Below are 21549 nucleotides of genomic sequence, written 5' to 3' on the forward strand. Positions count from 1 at the left end.
GGAGCGGGATCGTTTTTCAAGCACGAATAGAACGGTCTAATCTAAAGGGGTGTGCAACCTAGAGAGATGGGCGTCTCTCTTTGATGAATGTGGTATCGAGGTTCGGTTCATTTGGAAAAGAGGTCAGTCTTAGGGGAGACCATGCGAATGGTTGAATTGAATACACTTTTTCTCATTAATCCAATCCAATCTAAGCGGCGAAATCGATTTGTGGTGGAACTAATATATATATATATATATATATATATATATATATATATATATATATATATATATATATATATGTTTGCTTCGATACAAGAGATCGGCCCCGAAGCAAGGTATGGTGGGTGCCAGCAACTTTCACTTGTTGGGAGTAGGGGCTGAAAAAAGCTCTTTGTATAGGTTGGGTTTGTTGGGCTTTGATGCTTACCTTATTATTATTAAAAGGGGAAGGTTTGATAAAGGAGCTTTTAAGCCCTTTTGCTGGATTTTTGGTCTGCAGCCCCGCCCTATAGAATGAATTAAATAAGGAGAGGCGACTGAGCCACTCTTATACTACTCCTTACCTCACCCCCTTCTCACTCACTTAAAGGGCGAAGTTGCTGAAGCGAGTCTAAAGGCCAAAGAGTGGTCTTTGAACGTTACTACGTATCCTTATTAATTCATAGGTATAGTGTAAGGTAGGTTTGTTTGGGTATAGCAGGACTTGAACCTGCGACCATTAGGTTAAAAGCCCAATGCTCTACCAACTGAGCTATACACTCCATATATATAAATATAGTCGTAAATAAAGATTGGCGCAGAAAAGAGGGAGGGGTTGGGTCAGGCCTTCTCCTCATCATATTAAAGGGTCTCTGTATGAGGCTCGTACTGCGGAGCAAGCGAAGAATCAGGGTGCGCGTTAGCGCTCCTGCAAGAAAACGACCTTACTCAACAAGCGCACCTTTATTATATTAGTAAGTTGTTTACACTCATTTAAGATTCTATCTACAAAATAAGATCAACGGGGGATACTCAAGTTGCTCTCACTGACACCATCTACGAGAAGGTGAGGTCGTCTTTCTTTCCAGCCGCCATACGGTTCGCCTTAAAGCTGGAGAAAGGGAGGAGCTGTTATCTATGTAATTACGGTCTTTGTTGGCCGTTGTTCCGGTCGAGCACTCTCTTTTCTTTGCTTTGTTCAATAGAGTCTTACCAAACAAGACTGACTTCTGACCAACCCGCGAAGGGTTGTGAAGTTGGACCAGGTACGAAGAATGAATCTATATCTGTGTATAGTATAGAAGTTGCTGGCCGGCGGCCACTCAACTGTTCGAGCGCAATACAATGGTGGTTGGTTCCGATTCGACAAGGGTATAATGCCTGGTCGAAGGTCCAGTACAGTAGGTAGCAAGCGTGTTCGTTTTGGCTCCCGAGCGAGAACGATAAATAGGCGCTGCACCATTCTTGCTGCTATGTACGTGAACCTTGACTTGAGAGATTCATCCAATGGAACCCACACTCAAAGGAGGACCACAAGCTCGGGGCTCGATGAAACAGAAAATATCAGCATTAAGAAAGTTATTGGGGTTAGCAGTGAAAGAAAGAGCCCGACATTCATTCATATTCATAGCTTAGTCTACAAAAATAAAAGAGGGACCAACCTCATCGTGGTAATTATCGGACATTTCTGATTGTTCACCTCTAATGTGACACGTTCCCTCCCAGTTATATGATCAACGGGATCATTCGGCTAGAGAGCGGGGCTATTCTTCTTCCGGGGAGGCTAAGTCGTCCCCTCTACTAATCGAACCCTTAGTTCGAGGGTCTTCGTCAACATGTTATGAGGCTCCAGTCTTCGGCGGGTCACCATTACTTGACTTAGAAAGGCGAACATCTAGGCAAGAGAAAGCGCAGTGCGCCTGGTGCAAATGGCTTTAATTTTTCATGACATACCAATCAAAATGGGGGACCCTACCTACGTACATGATTGATAGAAGAACTACTTAGGGGGTCGGTCAACTTGATGCGGCAGAGGCATGAGTGCAGTTCGATCTTGTGGTGTATTCATTTGTAGTGAGTAGGGCCTCTTTCTCGTTGATCAGTTCGCCTCCGCTCTATTGAAAGGTCTCCATCCCTACGGCGGTTTTGTCAACGAACGCGTCTCGGGCCGGATTAACTAACCTAACCCTTAATTAAGGGGGCCTTGTCGTAGTTGGGTGCTCTGCTTTAGTGTGATTGACGAAGGCTAGGCTAGTAATACCCCAAATAAATTAAAAGAGATCGGGGTCGATAGTTGGCAAGGAACTTGATCCCCCCAAAACAAAAAAGGGGCGGGCAACTGCGGTCGAACTCTAATTCTGGAAATCAAATAAGTCGGGGCCCTTTTACCTTACCAAGTCTACCAGAAATTTTAAGATCGGGTTCAAATAGATACGGGAAAGGCTTTCTCCCTAAGTGGAATCGGTGGAATGCCCTGCTTCCGGCTAAGTATACAGAGTTGGGTCTACCGTTCGTTCAACCGTTACCTCTATTCTATTCCGATCTTTCTTTTCTCCTTTGCTTCCTTGTCTCGTCTATCCTTCTCTGCCTTCAGCCTGTCTTGGAGCTCTATCCCGTCCTTCCTTTGGCTTGCCCTGAGGATTTACTCTCCAAATTCGATTTAATCACTGCGAGTTCGGTTCAAGTCTTCATCGATCGGGTGGATCTTTGAGGGGTATGGAAAAGTGGGTGAGTCATGGCTGTGGACAAAGAGAAATCAAGCGGTAGTGGAATAGATTTCTAGTAAGTGCCTTCTTTCCTTCTCTTCTAGTAAAGGCGCGCCGTCAGGTCTCTCTTCTTGGGATATCTTGATCACCAGAAAGGATGGAGATCTTAAGTAGACATGCTTTAGGAATCGATCATCTTCCTAACTACATGGTACTCCCCCTCCACGGAGGGTGGAAAAAATGAGGAAGTGTCCCTTAGAGAAAGAGAGTCCGCTCTCTCATTGTCTGATTGCATCGTAGAGCGTCTACACCAATTGCTTGGTTGCAGTAGCAACCCCCTTTCTCCTTCTTTCATATGAAAAATAAGAAAGATTTAAAATATAGTAAGTGTAAGAGCTACTTCAATCTTTCTTTATCGCTAAAAAAGAGAAGTTGGGTTCCGATAAGAGTTGTTTCATCTGGATTGGGTTAGTGTTAAGTGTACCTATGCTTCTTTCGGTCCAGTAATCGTGTCGGGATCTATCGATTAAGTAGTCTAAGTAGTCCCTCCCTCCTTCTTTTCTTGCTCTCGAGCTAATAGGGTTATAGGCGGACCTATCATTTCTTCGATCTAAATTTTAGGGGAGTTAGAAGTGCGTCTGTCTGTAATATACATAAGATGTAAGATAAAGCTTATTTTGGGAACTAATACTATTTTTTAGCTTACCTAGCGTTCCGCTAGTCATTTAGTCAATTCATAACAATCTCTGTACAAAGGGCAAAGCTTCTACGACAGCTCCCCCCTAGTCGTTTCTGGCGAAGCTGCGAGTTCATGAGCAAGTGAATGAATGAACGAGCCATGTTCCTCAACTAAAAAAGGGAGTAAGAAATAGAAAAAAAACACAATAAACTTCCCTTGATGTCCCACGATTCTGCTAGTTTAGAAACTCAGGGGAGGGACAGGGGTCGCTAGGTCAGAAAAGCGATAACTCAAAATTCTCCCCAAGTAGGATTTGAACCTACGACAAGTCAGTTAATAGCCGACCGCTTTACCACTGAGGTACTGAGGAACAACGGACTTAGGTTAAGGAAGCCAACTCTCGTTCTTTGGACACCAACCTATGACCGAACAAAAAAAGGTTTGTCACTCTTTTTCACATACACGGGAGAAAGGGTTACGATAGCAAGCCCCTCCTCGGCCGGAGAGCCTCCGGGACAAGGGGCGGCGGTCAACCATCCACTCTCGAGATTCATATTGATCAATCAATCTCCACGTCCTGCCAGTTCGCTAAGTAGACTCACTCTCCCAAGGGGAAACAATTGAACTATTCCTGCAAAAAACAAGGGACCTACTTATCATCCTAGGAGTTAGCAGGTATGATTGCCTCTCTGTCTATCTCTCTGAGTTTATACTACTAAGTAGAACTTCTGCTATTCAATCATAGAATAGATTCCGATCAAGCTGAAAGATGAAATAAAAAAGCCCTATATTATTGACATTTTAGTAAGCTAGCGCCCTGCAAAAAACAGCGCTAATGAGCAAGAAAATGCCCCTTACTATAGTATAGATAGGCTAAGGTTTGAAGCCGCTCGACCCAAACAAGCAAGAAACGGCGTTCGAGCCCCTATCAGAGAAAGCCTTGGTAAAGCGCGCTAGCGCGCTTGACTTGGAGGTTCGCGCATCCTCTTGCTGGGAGAACTTTCTCAAAGTAAACTTTCTCGCTTGTTAGTCAAGCTTTGAAGCCCCTACTTTCTTGATGGTTGGGATATTAAAAGAAGCGCTGGTTTGGAACGGAACCCTATACAAGGGGCTTTTACCCAACCTATATATACAAGGTGTTGGTCTCGATCTCGCTTGGCGGTGCCCCTCTCGATGATTGTTAACTCAACATTGTTTTCGTGCTTGAGTTGGAGGGCCCTCCATCCATCGAGTCAAGTAATTCGCTATCGGAAATTTAGCCGTCACGTATCTCATGCCATGCTTCTTGTTTCTCCGAATCGGTTCCGTCTGTCAGTCAATCAAGATTCGCCATCAAGAGAGGGAGGGAAGAGCCTTGACTTTCGGTTAGGTCCGTCTCGTCATTCATGTAATTCCCCCGTCCATCGATCACGCGAGCATCCAGTCAGCACATAGCGAACGAAAAAAGCGTTCATCCTGGATTATCTTCCTCAATAAAAATGTCTATCAATTGATACCTATTCATTCAGTCAAAGTCTCCACGGTGTTTTCACGCCCCTCTACTTAGAGGTGCACCATGTTGATAGGAATTGGCAAAGACCTTCTTGTACACGTCCTAGAGGGCTTCATTAATGGCAATCATCACTAGTTTATCCCGAGGGCATGGTATGGCTTTGTTCTTGGTGTTGTTTAATAGAATAGATGTCGAGTGCCGCTTTTCCCCGTCCGAGAATCTCCATCCGCTCTAACTGGGCGAGCTATAATCCTTATGTCTGGTTGGTTGTTCAAAAGATATTTTATCTTTACCCTTTATCTTTTCGAAAGCCTAGACCCATTCTTCTGGATCTTTATTAGTCCTAGGTGCAAAGCCTCTTCAAGAAAGACCTCTTTCTCCTCCATTTATCATTTTTTTTATTGAAAGAGGATAAGCGCTATCCATTGAGTAAAGGGAGGTTTTCCTACACTACAGTGATTCAGGCGGTTGGTGGCCCCTTCGAGAGTTGCGGGTCCTTGCCGCTGCATGAGTGGTAGCTCACGCTCAAAACTCCTCCGACACGAGTCCTAGTCGTTGTGCTGCGGTCCGTTTCCCGGCTTCGCTTGCGCTATTTTTTGCACTTATTTTATTATTAGTTTAATCCATCCCCGACCCTAATGAATCGAGTATGTATGAAGGGGTCAGTCAAGCGGTTCGGGTTCTCGGTCGGTTCCCGTTCGCCTGCCCCCCTCATAGTCCATTAGTGGGTAGGGTAGTCAACTTAGAGGGCGCCCGCCTCCTCTTCAGACGTGTCTTCGACAACCTGGCGATTGTTCGGTCTCCGCTTTTGGAGGCGGGAGTGCTTGGTCGTTGGGGTTTCCTTTTCCTCAACCAATTCGGTTGTGTCAGCCCTGAGATTGGTTGGTCTAACATTTATGAGCAGGCTGGCTGGACAAAGATGGATGGAAGGTAAGATAGATTTTAGTTCAAGTGGCACGCACAGGACCTTCGATCGATCATGGGGCGTATTCTACCCTTACCGAATTTATTCTATTGAAAATGGTTTACTCATGCCACAATTTCTAGCCTCAATGAATCAAAAAGGGGTATTAAGCTTACTTAGAGTGTTACACTTGAAAGATGTAGATATTAACGAAAAATAGAGTTTTAGCGATTTGTTAAATACATTATATAAGAACATACAGCGTGCTCGTTATGAGCAATTGATTATTAATGTGGCATCAGCCTATGATGGATATAAATTTTGCCTGCTTTTCTCGACTTCCAAGGTAGAATCTACCGCAGTGGGATCTTGCATTTACACGAGGGTGATCTAGCAAGAAGCCTGATCGTATTTGCTGATGATTTTAAATCAACTAATAAGATTACAGATTCTATGAAAAGCCATTTTCTATGTGCTACAAGCTTCCATTACCAGTCACTCGAGAGTTTTAAAGATGCAATGAAATGGTTTTCTAATAACTTTATAAAATACAAGCACAATAGTGAGAACTATGCGAAACTGATCGCGAAGGCTCGGTCCGCTAAACGCCCCTTTCAGTTCCTCGGGAATCTATTAGGATTCTTCTCAAATAAAAATATTATTAAAACCACGCCTATTGTCCAAGACGCATCAGCAAGTGCCTATCAGATCATGAGTTACTTTTTGTTGGATGAAACCATGGCAGAGAGAACGAACCTCATCTCAAATAAAGATAATAAAAAAAATTATGTTTATTCCTTTATTCTCGAAGATCTCCTTAAGTTCTTGAAAGTTGAACTGGATAAGGATCTATCAAGTATAGTTTGCAAGTACCTCACTCGTAAGATAGTAATAAGTATTTTTATAACATCGTTTCCGTTCTGTGGTCAATATACTCAAGAGTTGAGGACCCGAATTCGGTCTATGTCCGGGCTGCTGCGGTGCTCACTGGTATTTTACCTCATATCATATTTTGAAAAAGTATGTCTTGCTCATCCCTTACTTTCTTAGTCACTCAGAGAGCATCTATTGAGTACATTTTCCATTGGGCGTCTGGGGTTGGTTTAAGGAAAAATCGGGGTCAGACTCACTCGGATTCTTAGTCGGATGAGTCAACTATACTTGAGAACTGCGTCTAAATTACCTTTTTAAGCTTTTTCGTACTCCAGCTATTGAATGAGTCAAGTAGCTGGTTAAGAAAAGAGTTTCTTTCCTTTTATCGCTTTGCTATCTCACGAATTGGATTTGAACCAATATCTCCGGGCGACTTTCCTTTTAGTCGATCGTGAGTGGTCTGTCGTCCTCCTCATTATAGTCCTCCTAAAATCAATAGCATTTCGTCGGAAAACATCCTGTCTTTTTACCTGAGTAGTCCTATGCATAGTCAGTACTATAGCCCCAATTATTGCAACTAATAAAATTAGACTAGAAACCAAAAACCAGACGGAATAGTAGGTATAAAGTAAATTGCCCAATGTTTCCAAATTATTCAATTCTTTTCTAGTTCCAGTTCTTTATTATATAAAGCTGTCATAACTCTCTTATAAGGGACGCTACGGTGGCTTCCAAAGTTCTCCATGTAATGAAGGTGTTTATTATAAGTCTGTAATGAGAAAGCCTTCCCATTAGGGTATAAGAGGACCCCTCTTATCTGATGCCTTTTCTCCATAAGGGAATCTTCGGAAAACCTGTCTGAACGAAGGGTTTTCTCGATCTTAAGTTCTATCGAAATTTGACTTTGTATAATGGACTCCCGAACTTCGTCGGGCATAGAACTTCCTATACAATTAATACCAAGACGATCAGAGAGTTCTTGGCGCCTCTGTCCGTCCTCCTGTAACGGGTGATAAATAGGTGTGTCGGGTTCACCAGAGTTGGCATAGTCCGTGGCCGGTTGGTTGACACTGGCTTCAGAATTACTACTTTCAAAGCTTCCAAACAAGTCAGTCTACTTGAAGCTTCGTCCTCCCTCACCCGAACCCGAGGGCATCATATGAAGAATTTCAGTATCCATTTCGGAAAAAAGTATTCTTATTATGAATCCAGGGCCAGGGCGAGCCCTCCTAGTAACCCCTTTTTTACTAAAAAAGAAAAAAGGGCGCGGGCACCCGCGGCGATGAATGCCTTATAAAGCAAGGAAGGAAAGAGATATATTTCTCCAAAAAGGATAAATATAAAATGGGAAAGAGTCAAACCAGTGACCACTATCAGGAACGGATAGAATAAGCGCAGTAATGCTGGCATTTCTATCTTTCTTTCGCCAGTTAGTCCACCTTTTAGTGATTGTAGTAATTCTTGTTTTATAGTGCTTAGAATGTCTCTTTCATATTGAGCTATTTTGTCTAATGGCATTCGATCACAAAATCCATTGGCAGCTGCATGAATTACTAGAATTTGTTTTTCAATTGGAAGTGGTGCATATTGTGGTTGTTTCAGTACTTCTGTAAGCCTTGCACCTCTATTGAGTAATGCCTAAGTCGCAACATCAAGGTCTGAGCCAAATTGAGCAAAGGCGGCCACTTCGCGATATTGTGCCAATTCCAGTTTTAAACTACCGCAGACTTGTTTCATAGCTTTCAACTGAGCGGCAGACCCGACGCGACTGACAGATAAGCCGACATTAATAGCAGGTCTAATTCCGTGATAAAAGAGCTCTGTTTCCAAACAGATTTTTCCATCCATAATGGAGATAACATTGGTGGGAATATAGGCCGATACGTCTCCAGCTTGTGTTTCAATGACGGGTAAGGCGGTCAAGCTACCTACGCCTGTCTGGTCCGACCATTTTGCGGCTCTTTCTAAGAGACGGGAATGTAAATAGAAAACATCGTCTGGGAAAGCCTCACGGCCTGGTGGTCGGCGTAACAATAATGACATTTGTCGATATGCCACGACCTGTTTACTAAGATCATCATAGATTATTAATGTGTGCATTCCATTATCGCGGAAATATTCCCCCATGGCACACCCAGAATATGGGGCCAGAAATTGCAGAGGTGCTGGATCTGAAGCGGTGGCTGCTACAAGAATGGAATATTCTAAAGCATTCGCTTCTGAAAGAATTTGAACTAATTGTGCCACAGTTGAGCGTTTCTGTCCAATCGCTACATAGACACAATACAATGTCTCACTCTCAGAGGTGTCCCTTGAGTTTATTTGCTTTTGGATTAATATGGTATCGATAGCTATAGCTATTTTTCCAGTTTGTCAGTCCCCGATTATAAGTTCTCGTTGACCACGGCCTATAGGAACCAGGCTATCTACCGCTTTTAACCCAGTTTGCATAGGCTCGTGCATTGATTTATGTTCTATAATCCCAGGGGCTTTCACTTCGACATGTCTTCGCTAGTGATCGCTTAGAGCCCCTCTTCCATCAATAGGTACTCCTAACCCGTCGACCACACGCCCTAACATAGCCTTTCCCGCGGGAACATCCACAATAGATCCAATAAGTTTGACAAGATCTCCTTCTTTGGTAGAGGTATCACTACCAAAGACAATAATTCCGACATTCTCATTCTCAAGATTCAACGCTATTCCTTTCACACCGCTGGCAAATTCAACCAATTCCCCAGCTTGAATCTCGTTCAATCCATAAACATGTGCAATCCCATCTCCAACTGAGACCACTCGACCGATCTCATCCACTTTAAAATTTGTGTAAAAGTTGGTAATTTGACTTTCTAATAGAGTTGTTAGTTCCGCAGCTCTTACAGAGAATTCCATATTTTTAAAAATTTAATTTTACCGGGGTAATGCCGCAAAAGGGGAATCCATCAAGGACTGATTTATCTTTGATTGATTGAAGGTCCCCGCCTAGCCTCTTAATAAGTTAAGGTCCCATTTCCTTTTCTTGATCTAATCCCTTCTTATTAAGATCGGTTAATCGTCTTTGCAGTGAGTGTTCGGGCAAGACTTTTTTGCTTGAGCCATTCTGTAATCATTCCATACCTTCTACATTCTTAGTCTTCGCTATACGACAACAAGGGGATTGGACTACTTATATATAAGACTGGAAGGCTGCAACTGGAGGCAATTGGACGAAAGTTGGTAAATAAATTCCATGCCTTAAGCATAGTAAAGTCACACATCCACTAAATGCAATAAAAATAAGGACGAAAAAGCAAATTTCCTACTCCCTTGTAGGCAAAAGAAAGAACGCATACCAATTCCTTCTCTCGGCCTAAGGATAAGGAGTGTTTTCTAGGATGCTAAAGAAAAGAGATGGCTAAGGGGCGTAGCGGGAAGTCAAGCAGGAAAGTCATCAGTGACGACGTATTCTCTACCCGACAAGAGCTATGTTGATGCCCCCTACCAAGGGGTAACTTCCCGGTTCATAAGCCCTTCCCTTCCATTATTAAATCCATCCATGACATTGTGTATATAATAAAACCCACTTGACCTTCCCGCTTTCCTGTAGAATCAGAAAAGCAAGCTCAAATCCCTAATCTTTCGGTTGCCTTCCGACCTATTGCATTAAAGACCGGCAATCGAATCTTTGCTTGGCTTGACGATCCCTTTCGAATCATCTGAAAGCCCGACCCCTTCCCAATGTTTTAAAAGCGGAAGGCAGAATCTCGGATAGTTGGTTCATGCGTTAGGTCAACCATTCTTCTAGCATTCCGAAATGAGAAGCCAAGTGAGCGAGCCCTGTTTTTCGAGAATGCAAGTTCCATTCGCAAAGCCCAAGCCAAAAGCGAGTATACCAAACTGCTTGCTTATGTGAGGTTCTTTCCTCTCGCTTGTTCATCTTGTTTTGAGTACTCGACGAAATAATAGCATAAGAGAAGATATTGGACAATTGAGTCCACTTCGATATCACACCTATTTGTTTGAGTCAGGAGTTCCTCCTTTGATTCCACATGCCCTAACTCCACGAAGGGATGGAATAGACACTAATCTTACCAAGATATACTAGTATTCAATCCTGAAAGAGTTAAGGAAGTGCAGAAAGATAGACATTAGTCTTGGACTTCACCCCTGAGGAGAAAGATCCACCTCAGCTTGTCCTAGAGCTAGCCTCAGACTCTTAAGTTTATGTTAACCATACGGGTCTATCAACCGCCTCATTTGCAAGGCTAAGAAGAGCAATGAAAGAAGAAAAGATGTTATAGCAAGGATTGATTCTTTTAGGAGATAGCTTAGCCGGACTTCCTAGAATAGCCGTATCTGTATAATAGAAGAATATAGCGAGGGTTGCTTTCCGTAACGGGCTACTAACTACGACTTTGCTTCCGCAGCACGTCGAAGGTCTCCGTCAGGTGTCGGAATCACATTTAGATTGTGGTATATGAACTCAATACCAGATAAAGAAGCTGCGAACAACTGAAAGAATAGAGGGAATGTTGCATTCACACTTCTCTCTTCGTCATTCTAAAGCAAGGAATGAAGTTGATCTTCCGGAATTAACAAAGATAGATGCCATTATCTTATATATCATATCTATTTTAAAATAGGCCTGGTTCAACACGACAGGATGGTGTTGGCCAAGAGTGACTAGCAACACGGAGTAGGGATGCCTTGAGGAATCGGTATCACCGGATGCCTAAATGCTTTAGTGATAACAGCCTTTATGATAACATTTATTTCAGCATTCGATTAAAACGAACTTTATCTTTGATACCCTATAAGATAGGGGAATTTCTTGAGTTTAGAATGCATTATAGTGTCAGACTCGTTATAAAATATCAGCGTAGATTTAACCGGGCTTCTTCTTTTTCTTAGCATTGTAGTTAGTAGGTTGCTTGGGATTATCGGCTTGATGTGCTGAGTTCTATTTTATCTTATTTATCTTTCGACAAGATGAAATGCTTCCTGCCGGTTTGACGAAAAAGAAAGACATTCCAGAAGCTTCACTTGTGCCTTAATAGTCTCAAATAGGACCGAATCACAGAAAGAGAACGAGTGAGGAGCTCTTATTTCATTCCCAGTAGCTTGGCTGATAATGAGGAAACTAATTCTACCTTTACCGATTGGACTGGTCCAACATCTCCACGGGACGCCCTACCTGTTGGCGCAAGGGAATATATTTAGGTAGGCTTTGCCCTAGGACCAAAGAACAAAGGGAAGCTCAGCTCTCACTACCAGTGAATGATGAAATGCCTCGACTTAGAAACCACAGCCCTTCTGTCGAGAGGAAAATCCTTTCAAGCAAGATAGAATCTTAGGGATGCCTTGCAGTTGAAACCTCTGGGCTTAGCACTACTATGACCGAAGAAGACGATTGACTAAAGAGAAAGACTCCATGAGCCACTTCAGCACAAGGTATTGAATAGCCTATAAGAAAGAATTATCACAAGGAAAGAGACGCTCTGGAAGACCAGTCAGTGAATCAGCCCTTTCATTTCCCTTACAGACGAACTATAGAAGGAGACAGGCTTCCGACTTTCTAGAGTGAGCGCCATACATTACTATAGCACACACCGGTCCCCAAAGAGAAAGGCTTTCGTCCTTCCTGAAGATTATGGGAACTTTATTCTATTAATAGTTTATGAAATGCCGGCTAAGGCGATAAGGAAAAAGAGAGGGGTAAAAAAGGCAAAGTTGCAGGAGAAACCTCGATTTCATGGATGCTCCAGTTACCGAAGATCCGGAAGAGCTCTGATTCCCAGTTCGTTAATCAATAAAAGATACCCACGAGTTACTTCCTTTATACACAGGAACGGAACGAGACCATTCAACATCTGAAGGACTCTACCGCTGGAACGACCGATGCCTGATTCATTACTCGCTCACAACCCCGGTTTGCACTCCGATAGAAAAAACGAAGGGAGTTGAAGAGTAAGAAAAGGGCTTACCCTTAGACCTGACCAAGATAAGTAAAACCGGTAGCCGAAAGAAAGGTCCCTCAAGCTTTATTAGTAGTTACACGAGTGCTCAGATCAATACCGAAACACATATAGAGTGCCTGGTCTTTAAGCCCGATAATGCCACAAAGAAAGAGCACAAGTAGGAATCCCTACACCGAGGAGCACTCATTCCTTGTACCCGAGGAACTTATTCATAAGGGAGGGGATCTACACCAGAAAAGGAGTTTACGGCCGGTTCCCATATAGACACTATGGCCCACCCTTTCTTTGAACCTTGTCAATGATCGAACTTAAAGATATGAACTGAGTGCCATTTGATGAGTAACTGAGAACAAGGGAGAGGGATATGGAAAGGATGAAGTAATGAAAGACGAAGTCATTGCTAGTAGTAATGACTTGTCACGATCCATTGGTTCATATAAAATCCATGTCCTAGGTGTATCAAAAAACATTCTTTTCGCTAAGCGTATATAATAAAATAGAGTGAAAGGTCCACCCCGAAAGGGGGTACTAACTAACAGCTGAGTCCTCTCCAAACCGTAGGAGATAGTTGCCCATCATACGGCTCACCAACTTAACTTGCCTCTATGGGATACTCGCTCCAGGAAGGTTCGGATTACAATACACGGCTCTACGAAGGAAAGGGTTGGTGGGTTGGGAACGTTTTAAATATTATTATTTTTCCGCGATGAGAAATGCAAGACAAAAAAGGAACCCATCTTTTCGACTGGGAAATGCAAGTCTGTTTTGTCCACTTTCTCCATCCCTCTCTATCAAAATGATAAAAAAGGAAGGCGAGCTTGCTTCTTATTCTCGTGTTCAATCTCTTCCATCTCTGCCCAGCTCGTTGTCACCTATGTTGAAGAAAGGTTTGGAACACTGTAGAGAATTAGGAGGGGCCAAGGATCTTCCTCTCAACAGTGCTTCTCGGGGCTCCACTCTCCCCCCCTGAATAAGTAAGGCCCCGTTAGCCTGGGCGAGGGATAGGGAATAAGGATGGAAGCCCCCTTAACTCTGCCAGGGACTGGACAGGGGTTAGCGCAGTTCTTTAAATCAAACGTTGAATGAAATCGATTATTTTTTAGATATAAAAGTAAAAATAGGATAGGATAGATGGATGGATCTATATTTCTATTAGAACCAAGAAGTAGACACCCAGGACTAATAAAGATCCAGAAGAATGGGTCTAGGCTTTCAAAAAGATGAAGGGTAAAGATAAAATATCTTTTGAACAACCAACCTGACATAAGGATTATAGCTCGCCCAGTTAGAGCAGATGGAGATTCTCGGACGGGGAAAAGTGGCACTCGACATCTATTCTAATAAACAACACCAAGAACAAAGCCATACCATGCCCTCAGGATAAACTAGTGATGATTTCCATGAACGCAGCCCTATAGGACGTGTACAAGAAGGTCTTTGCTGATTCCTATCAACATGGTGCACCTCTAAGTAGAGGGGCGTGAAAACGCCGTGGAGACTTTGACCGAATGAATAGGTATCAATTGATAGACATTTTTATTGAGGAAGATAATCCAGGATGAACGCTTTTTTCGTTTGCTATGTGCTGACTGGATGCTCGCGTGATCGATGGACGGGGGAATTGCATGAATGACGAGACCGGCCTAACCGAAAGTCAAGGCTCTTCCCTCCCTCTCTTGATGGAGAATCTTGATTGACTGACAGACGGAACCGATTCGGAGAAACAAGAAGCATGGCATGAGATACGCGACGGCTAAATTTCCGATAGCGAATTACTTGACTCGATGGATGGAGGGCCCTCCAACTCAAGCACGAAATCAATGTTGAGTCAACAATCATCGAGAGGGGCACCGCCAAGTGAGATCGAGACCAGCACCTTGTATATATAGGTTGGGGAAAAGCCCCTTGTATAGGGTTCCGTTCCAAACCAACGCTTCTTTTAATATCCCAACCATCAAGAAAGTAGGGGCTTCAAAGCTTGACTAACAAGCGAGAAAGTTTACTTTGAGAAAGTTCTCCCAGCAAGAGGATGCGCGAACCTCCAAGTCAAGCGCGCTAGCGCGCTTTACCAAGGCTTTCTCTGATAGGGGTTCGAACGTCGTTGCTTGCTTGTTTGGGTCGAGCGGCTTCAAACCTTAGCCTATCTATACTATAGTAAGGGGCCTTTTCTTGCTCGTTAGCGCTGTTTTTTGCAGGGCGCTAGCTTACTAAAATGTCAATAATATAGGGCTTTTTTCTTTCATCTTTCAGCTTGATTGGAATCTATTCTATGATTGAATAGTAGAAGTGCTACTTAGTAGTATAAACTCGGAGAGACAGACAGAGAGGCAATCATACCTGCTAACTCCTAGGATGATAAGTAGGTCCCTTGTTTTTGGCAGGAATAGTTCAATTGTTGCCCCTCGGGAGAGTGAGTCTACTTAGCGAACTGGCAGGACGCAGAGATCGATTGATCAATATGAATCTCGAGAGTGAATGGTTGACCGCCGCCCCCTTGTCCTGGAGGCTCTTCGACCGAGGAGGGGCTTGCTATCGTAACCCTTTCTCCCGGTGTATGTGAAAAAGAATGACGAACCTTTTTTTGTTCAGTCATAGGTTAGTGTCCAAAGAACGAGAGTCGGCTTCCTTAACTTAAGTTTGTTGTTCCTCAGTAGCTCAGTGGTAGAGCGGCCGACTGTTAACTGACTGGTCGTAGGTTCAAATCCTACTTGGAGAGAATTTTGAGTTATCACTTTTCTGACCTAGCGACCCATGTCCCTCCCCTGAGTTTCTAAACTAGCAGAATCGTGGGACATCAAGGGAAGTTTATTGTGTTTTTTTTCTATTTCTTACTCCCTTTTTTAGTTGAGGAACATGGCTCGTTCATTCATTCACTTGCTCATGAACTCGCAGCTTCGCCAGAAGCGACTAAGGGGGAGCTGTCGTAGAAGCTTTACCCTTTGTACAGAGATTGTTATGAACTGACTAAATGACTAGAGGAACGCTAGCTAAGCTAAAAAATAGTATTAGTTCCCAAAATAAGCTTTATTTCGGGTTTTTTTCCCTCCTTCTTAGAACCGGGGCCTCGGCCCGGGAAGGGGAGAGTGGCCGAGTGGTCAAAAGCGACAGACTGTAAATCTGTTGAAGTTTTTCTACGTAGGTTCGAATCCTGCCTCTCCCACTTGTTTGTTGTAGACTTCAAAGAAGAGAAAGGAGGGATTCATCAGCGCAGGAAGGCCCACCGAGCGAAGCTCTTTCTTTTTTTTCGTGCCGTGATGTTAAATTGTATCGTATGTTAGTCAGAGAGGTTGGTGAACTACTATGATCTATAGATTCCCCAAAGATAAAAGATCCCAACGAGAATAGAAGCGACTCGCTTCCGTTGTAGTCGTCGTAGTCTTTTAGCGTAGTGGTCGGCCTTCCTACACGCACGCGCCCGCCAGAATGCCTCCTTGGTTCTGGACGAAGTCAAGCCGATACATACGATAGGCGAAGGAAAGACCCCCATTTCATAACGCCTGGGGAACGCTAGTTTGATCGAGGATTGGAGAGGAGAGGTGGAAGAAAAGGCTCGGGATGGATTTAGGAGTCTTTGTGCGAGCCGTATGCGGTGAGAGTCGCACGTACGGTAACGAGGGGGGTTCGCGTCTATACGTGTAGTGTGGTGGTTGGGCCTACCCACCCTATTTGTTCAATGATCTATGGGTCTACTGGAGCTACCCACTTCGATCAATTAGCCAAGATTTTGACCGGATATGAAATAACTGGTGCTCGATCTAGTGGTATTTTTATGGGGATTCTATCTATCGTTATAGGATACCTATTCAAGATCACTGCAGTTCCTTTTCGGGCAGCTGTAGAACGGACGGCCGCCTATAGGTGGTAGGGTAGAGTGGGTGGTACCGCTCAGATTGCGGCCAATCTTCCTAACCGCGCGCAGGCCGGGCTTAGAGCGCGTGAAACTCATCACTATCTCGTAAGGGCATTGAGACCATAGCATGTTAAACGAAAGCGCCGCTTTCTTTGTAGTGTTGTCACACAGTTGTCCGCCTAGAAGAGCCACTCGCTCTGTAGTGTTGTCACACAAGATAAGCACACCGCCCGCCAGCTGGCCGGGCGAATCGAAGTTATCTTCCGATCAACTGTCCACCTAGTCAAGTGCAAAAAACACAGTTGAATCACGCAACGCATGCTACTGGTGTGCTTCCTGCCCGCGAGGAAAGAAGAGCGACAAGGTTTAGTTCAGATTTTATTGTTTGCAGCATGGGAGCGGATTACCCAAAAAATCCCTGGGAATAATTTAAAAAAAGATATCTCGATAACGAAAATAATAGGGGGCTAAAATGGCGAGATCCAACGGTGAACAACTATCCAAAAGAAAAACCGCCTGGAAGTCTGAGGACCTTTAGTATTGTACCCTACCCCCGAACCAGCAGCCTTTGCGCCAAGCAAGACCGCCCTTGTCCTTTCTCCATTCCACCTCCTTCTTTGCTTTGTTCCAATATAGTCTAAGGCAAAGAAAAAGTGGGTTCGTATGCCTACTTTACCTACTTGACGAAAGGGAACGAACTTAGTTTCGTTTCTGGGTTTATGGATTGGATTCAGTCAGCGTCACGACATAATCAAACAAAAGGAAGGAGCGACGCTTTGGTTACCGATAAACGCTTCCAAAGGCGACCCTCTCGAGTTTCCTAGATTGAAGTAGCCTTTCTTTCATCGCCCTACCAAACAAAAGAAGTAACTATCAAAAAGCTTGCCCTACTGAAGTACCAAAGGTGCGCTCCGCCCGGTGACTCAGAAAGAAATGAGTTTGCGCTTTGAAGTGATGAGGTCGCAAAGAGGGAAGTAGGGCTTCTATTGAGGTTGGTTCTTCGGTTTCCTTTAGAATGAAAGTAGCTATGAAGCCCCTACTACTTATACTGACTTTGTTTGATTAAAAAGGCGAACCCCAACTAGTCGTATGGGATGGGGTGCTTGTGGTAAGCTGCCTTGGAGATGAGTCTGAGGATAAAGGCAAAGTCCGGTATTTTACGAAGATCTTTCTATCAATAGATAGGATTTAATGTTCGATATAGGGGATAGGATCCATCTTCTCTCTCTCTTACTTAGTTAGGTTTCTTTTTTTTCAGTGCAACACAGGAAAGCGCCCTCTTTTTGTCATCCCTGTAGCTTTCCAGATTATGTATTGAACGTATGGCGTAGCTAGGATCTGAAAATAATGTTTGAGCCTAGCCTATCCTATGTTCAAACCAACCAAACCACCCCCCATTTGAATAAGGTTGGAAAGAATGCCCGCCAAGTTCAGATAAGGGAATGCTTCCCCCAACCATTAAAGGAAAGGCTCGACGAAGGGAGATGCGGCGGGGGAAGGAAAACGCTTTCGGAGATCGATATTTTTTTTTCTTTTTCATCGAAAACGAAGAAGGTCGAGGATGGCCTACGGTGCGTGTTATCTGAAGGGAACACGCTTTTTCGACCGCGGTGGTATGATTTGATTGTCGGGCCCTCTCCTCGTTCCGCCCACCCGCAGGCCTATTGGGATAGCAGCCTTCGTTGCCTGCCCTTTATATATCGGCCCGGGAAAGCGCTGGCAACAACAGAAAAGAAGGGGTCCATGTAGTGCGTCCTCCCCCTTCTTAGTCAATTGGGTAGCACAGCAGGTTCGACATCTACTAAAAAAGAGAGAATCCACCTGAGATAACCACGCCTCTGCTAGGCAGAATGTGGAATGGCCAAGAGCGGACCTTTTTGGATATATAATCCAAGTGGAGATTGGAGTTACGGGAACAACCGTCTGATGGAAAACTACTTTCACGTTCGGTTCAGAGAGCATTTTATTTTTCGTCGATAATTCTTCGTTCCCTTTTGTGTTAACTACCCAACGGAGAATTCAACACTTTTTAGGCCCTATCTATTCCATCTCTCAAGCCCCGAAGAAAACCCCCCTCCCCTTCGGACTCCATATCTCTTTTGACTCTATATATGTGGGCACCTGATATCTATGAGGGTTCACCCACCCCGGTTACAACATTCCTTTCTATTGCGCCTAAAATTTCTAATTTTGCTAATATTTCACGTGTTTCTATTTATGGTTCCTATGGAGCTACATTGCAACAAATCTTATGTTTCTGCAGCATTGCTTCTATGATTTTAGGAGCACTGGCCGCCATGGCCCAAACGAAAGTAAAAAGACCTCTAGCTCATAGTTCAATTGGACATGTAGGTTATATTCGTACTGGGTTTCATGTGGAACCATAGAAGGAATTCAATCACTACTAATTGGTATCTTTATTTATGCATTAATGATGATAGATGCATTCGCCATAGTTTTAGCATTACGGCAAACCCGTGTCAAATATATAGCAGATTTGGGCGCTCTAGCCAAAACGAATCCTCTTTCGGCTATAACCTTCTCCATTACTATGTTCTCATACGTAGGAATACCCCCGTTAGCCGGCTTTTGTAGCAAATTCTATTTGTTCTTCGCCGATTTGGGTTGTGGGGCTTACTTCCTAGCCCCATTGGGAGTAATGACTAGCGTTATAGGTTGTTGGGCGGCCGGAAGGTTGCCACGAGTCAGTCAGTTTGGGGGACCGAAGGCAGTTCTCCGTGCACCGGACATGTAGCTTACCGAATCAGTTGCGACACCGATGGGAATGCATGCTACGAAAGATAGGGAGATTGAAGGACTTCGATCTAGGAATTCCTACACTATAGATCCATAATAGATCCAGTACGTTTGACAAGATCTCCTTCTTTGATAGAGGTATCACTACCAAAGACAACAATTCCGACATTCTCATTCTCAAGATTCAACGCTTTTCCTTTCACACTGCTGGCAAATTCAACCAATTCCCCAGCTTGAATCTCGTTCAATCCATAAACACGTGCAATCCCATCTACAACTGAGACCACTCGACCGATCTCATCCACTTTAAAATTTGTGTAAAAGTTGGTAATTCGACTTTCATACCCTAAGGTAAGTGAAAGGAAGCAGTACATTCCACTTTTTAGGGAGGAGCTGAAAGATAGACCTTCCTCTTTAAACATGGGGTGAATTATTAGGGAGTTACACAACCACTGTTGGTCTTATATCCCTACCACCAAGACCGGTAAGACCAACAGCTGCGGATTCAATAGCATCGGTGAGAGAGAGAATTCCTATTGAGTTAGCTTTCCTGGGGGAGAGGATATTCTATAAAGGCTATACCACGACCACCCCATAAGCTACAGCTTCCCCTGCCGGAGTTGTGCTTGGTGGAATTCACGCCTCAAATCATCCATCACTTTCTCACCGACCTTTACCCATGCTAAACGTGTCCCAGTTTACTAACGAACCGGTGACGTAAAGCTTCTATTCTCAATTTATCATTTCTTCCCCTCTGCAGCCTCACAGTTGTCTTTGATTTTATTGCCCATCGATAAAGGAATGACTCTTGGTGAGCCAATGAGCTCAAATCAAGCTAGAGAACTTCCTGAACCAGATAGTGTGACGGCGAAACTTATTGCTATCTATCAAATCCCAGAGTTTAGTTAAGAACCTCGTAGGCCGGGAATGCCATCAAGAAGCCTTTTCCTCTCGGTGTCAGTGTCAGCCAAGTTAGCATCGGCTACCCCAAAGCCATAATTTTCAGCTGATGACATTGATGAGTGATCCAACAGTCTTGAGTGGTAGTTCTCAAAGGAGAAGGGATCTGAGGTACTAAGTAGTTATGGAATGAAGGCAAACTAAAAGCTTTCTCCCATTCTCCTCCAGGCTCTCCTCCACGAGTGGCGTACTCTGATATGAGTAGATCAAATCAGAGTACCACGCCAATGTCGTTTAAGACAACTAAGTTTGACAGACTTTGTACGGGAAGAAGGGCGGGGACACTCATAAAATTCTTCTTATTAATCACATGTATGAGTTTTGGGGCGACGGGCCTACGCCTACTATTATAAGTGCCCATCCTTCTCTCAGGTATTCTTTTGACCGCGTCTAAAAAAAGAAAAAACTTGACCTTTTTAAAGACATCCCTCGAGCTCCGCAGCTTTAACACCGGATGGAAGTACGGTCAGATGAATAGAACCAATACTATCTCAACGACTATAGGTCGGTTGACGGCAAGGAAGGAAGTTAAGTTTTCCCCTATCCTGTATGATTTATAAAAGTAGGGTCTGTAGGCAAGTCTATTGACTTTGTTTCCCCTATCCTGTATGATATATATGGAAAGATAGAAGAGCCTAGAGGGGAACCTTCACAAAACTCCAAACACATAAGAAGCATATAAGAAGCAAAAACAAAGGCAAAGAAAAAACCATAAAGAAAAACATCACATACAACCCCATAGGAGAAAGGACCACCAACAAGACCACCGAAGCCACGAAACCCACAAGCAGGAGGAACAACCTAGAACTCAGACCACCAGACCACCCATAACAAAAAAGGAGCACCACAAGCAACACCAAGGCCGTTAACAACTAGAGGAACATGCCAGACCACTTGAACCACTATTGATCTAGACACTAGATAAGGTTCAAAAGTCAATCCAAGAAGGAGTGAGAGTTCAACTTTGACCTTCTAAGGAACCATATACAGGCCAAATGAATCCTTTTATTCTCCATCTCTTTCACATTAGTTATCAAACCAGAAAAAGCTTATCATTTCACCCTAGCAATATAGACCAAATCACTGCATGCCAAATTATAATAAAATTTCCCTTAACATTAGATCTTTCACCTAAAGAAAACACAAACTCAAAAAGGCTTCGACTCCCTAGGAAGAACTCCCTGAAACCCTAACCACCTAAACACACCATACAAAACATTGGACGAGAAATTACAAGTAATAAAAAGATGGAAAATCGATTCCATCCAATGTTCACAGAGACAACATGACACTTCCCTTAGGTCCAGAATCACCTTACGCTTGAAAAGATTTTCCTTAGAAATAAATCTATCTTGTAGAATTTGCCAAAAAAAACTAAGATCTTAGAAGGTGTCCAACTTTCCCAAAT

General features: G+C 43.6%; 3 non-coding genes and 2 pseudogenes across 3 annotated transcripts; 2 read left to right on the forward strand and 3 right to left on the reverse strand.

Annotated features, from left to right (window-relative positions):
• Window positions 1–673: 673 nt before the first annotated feature.
• On the reverse strand, window positions 674–747 carry TRNAK-UUU (transfer RNA lysine (anticodon UUU)). The gene has a single exon. It is a non-coding gene; the product is annotated as a tRNA-Lys (tRNA).
• A 2899-nt stretch (window positions 748–3646) lies between these two features.
• On the reverse strand, window positions 3647–3718 carry TRNAN-AUU (transfer RNA asparagine (anticodon AUU)). Its single transcript has one exon. It is a non-coding gene; the product is annotated as a tRNA-Asn (tRNA).
• Window positions 3719–8182: 4464 nt separating this feature from the next.
• Window positions 8183–9532, reverse strand: LOC127081414 (ATP synthase subunit alpha, mitochondrial-like; annotated as a pseudogene).
• Window positions 9533–15651: 6119 nt separating this feature from the next.
• TRNAY-GUA (transfer RNA tyrosine (anticodon GUA)) lies at window positions 15652–15734 on the forward strand. The gene has a single exon. It is a non-coding gene; the product is annotated as a tRNA-Tyr (tRNA).
• Window positions 15735–16139: 405 nt separating this feature from the next.
• LOC127079538 (NADH-ubiquinone oxidoreductase chain 2-like) lies at window positions 16140–19179 on the forward strand (annotated as a pseudogene).
• The last annotated feature ends 2370 nt before the right edge of the window (window positions 19180–21549 follow it).

This window comes from Lathyrus oleraceus, chromosome 5 (assembly GCF_024323335.1).
Source record: "Lathyrus oleraceus cultivar Zhongwan6 chromosome 5, CAAS_Psat_ZW6_1.0, whole genome shotgun sequence".
Lineage (NCBI taxonomy): Eukaryota > Viridiplantae > Streptophyta > Magnoliopsida > Fabales > Fabaceae > Lathyrus > Lathyrus oleraceus.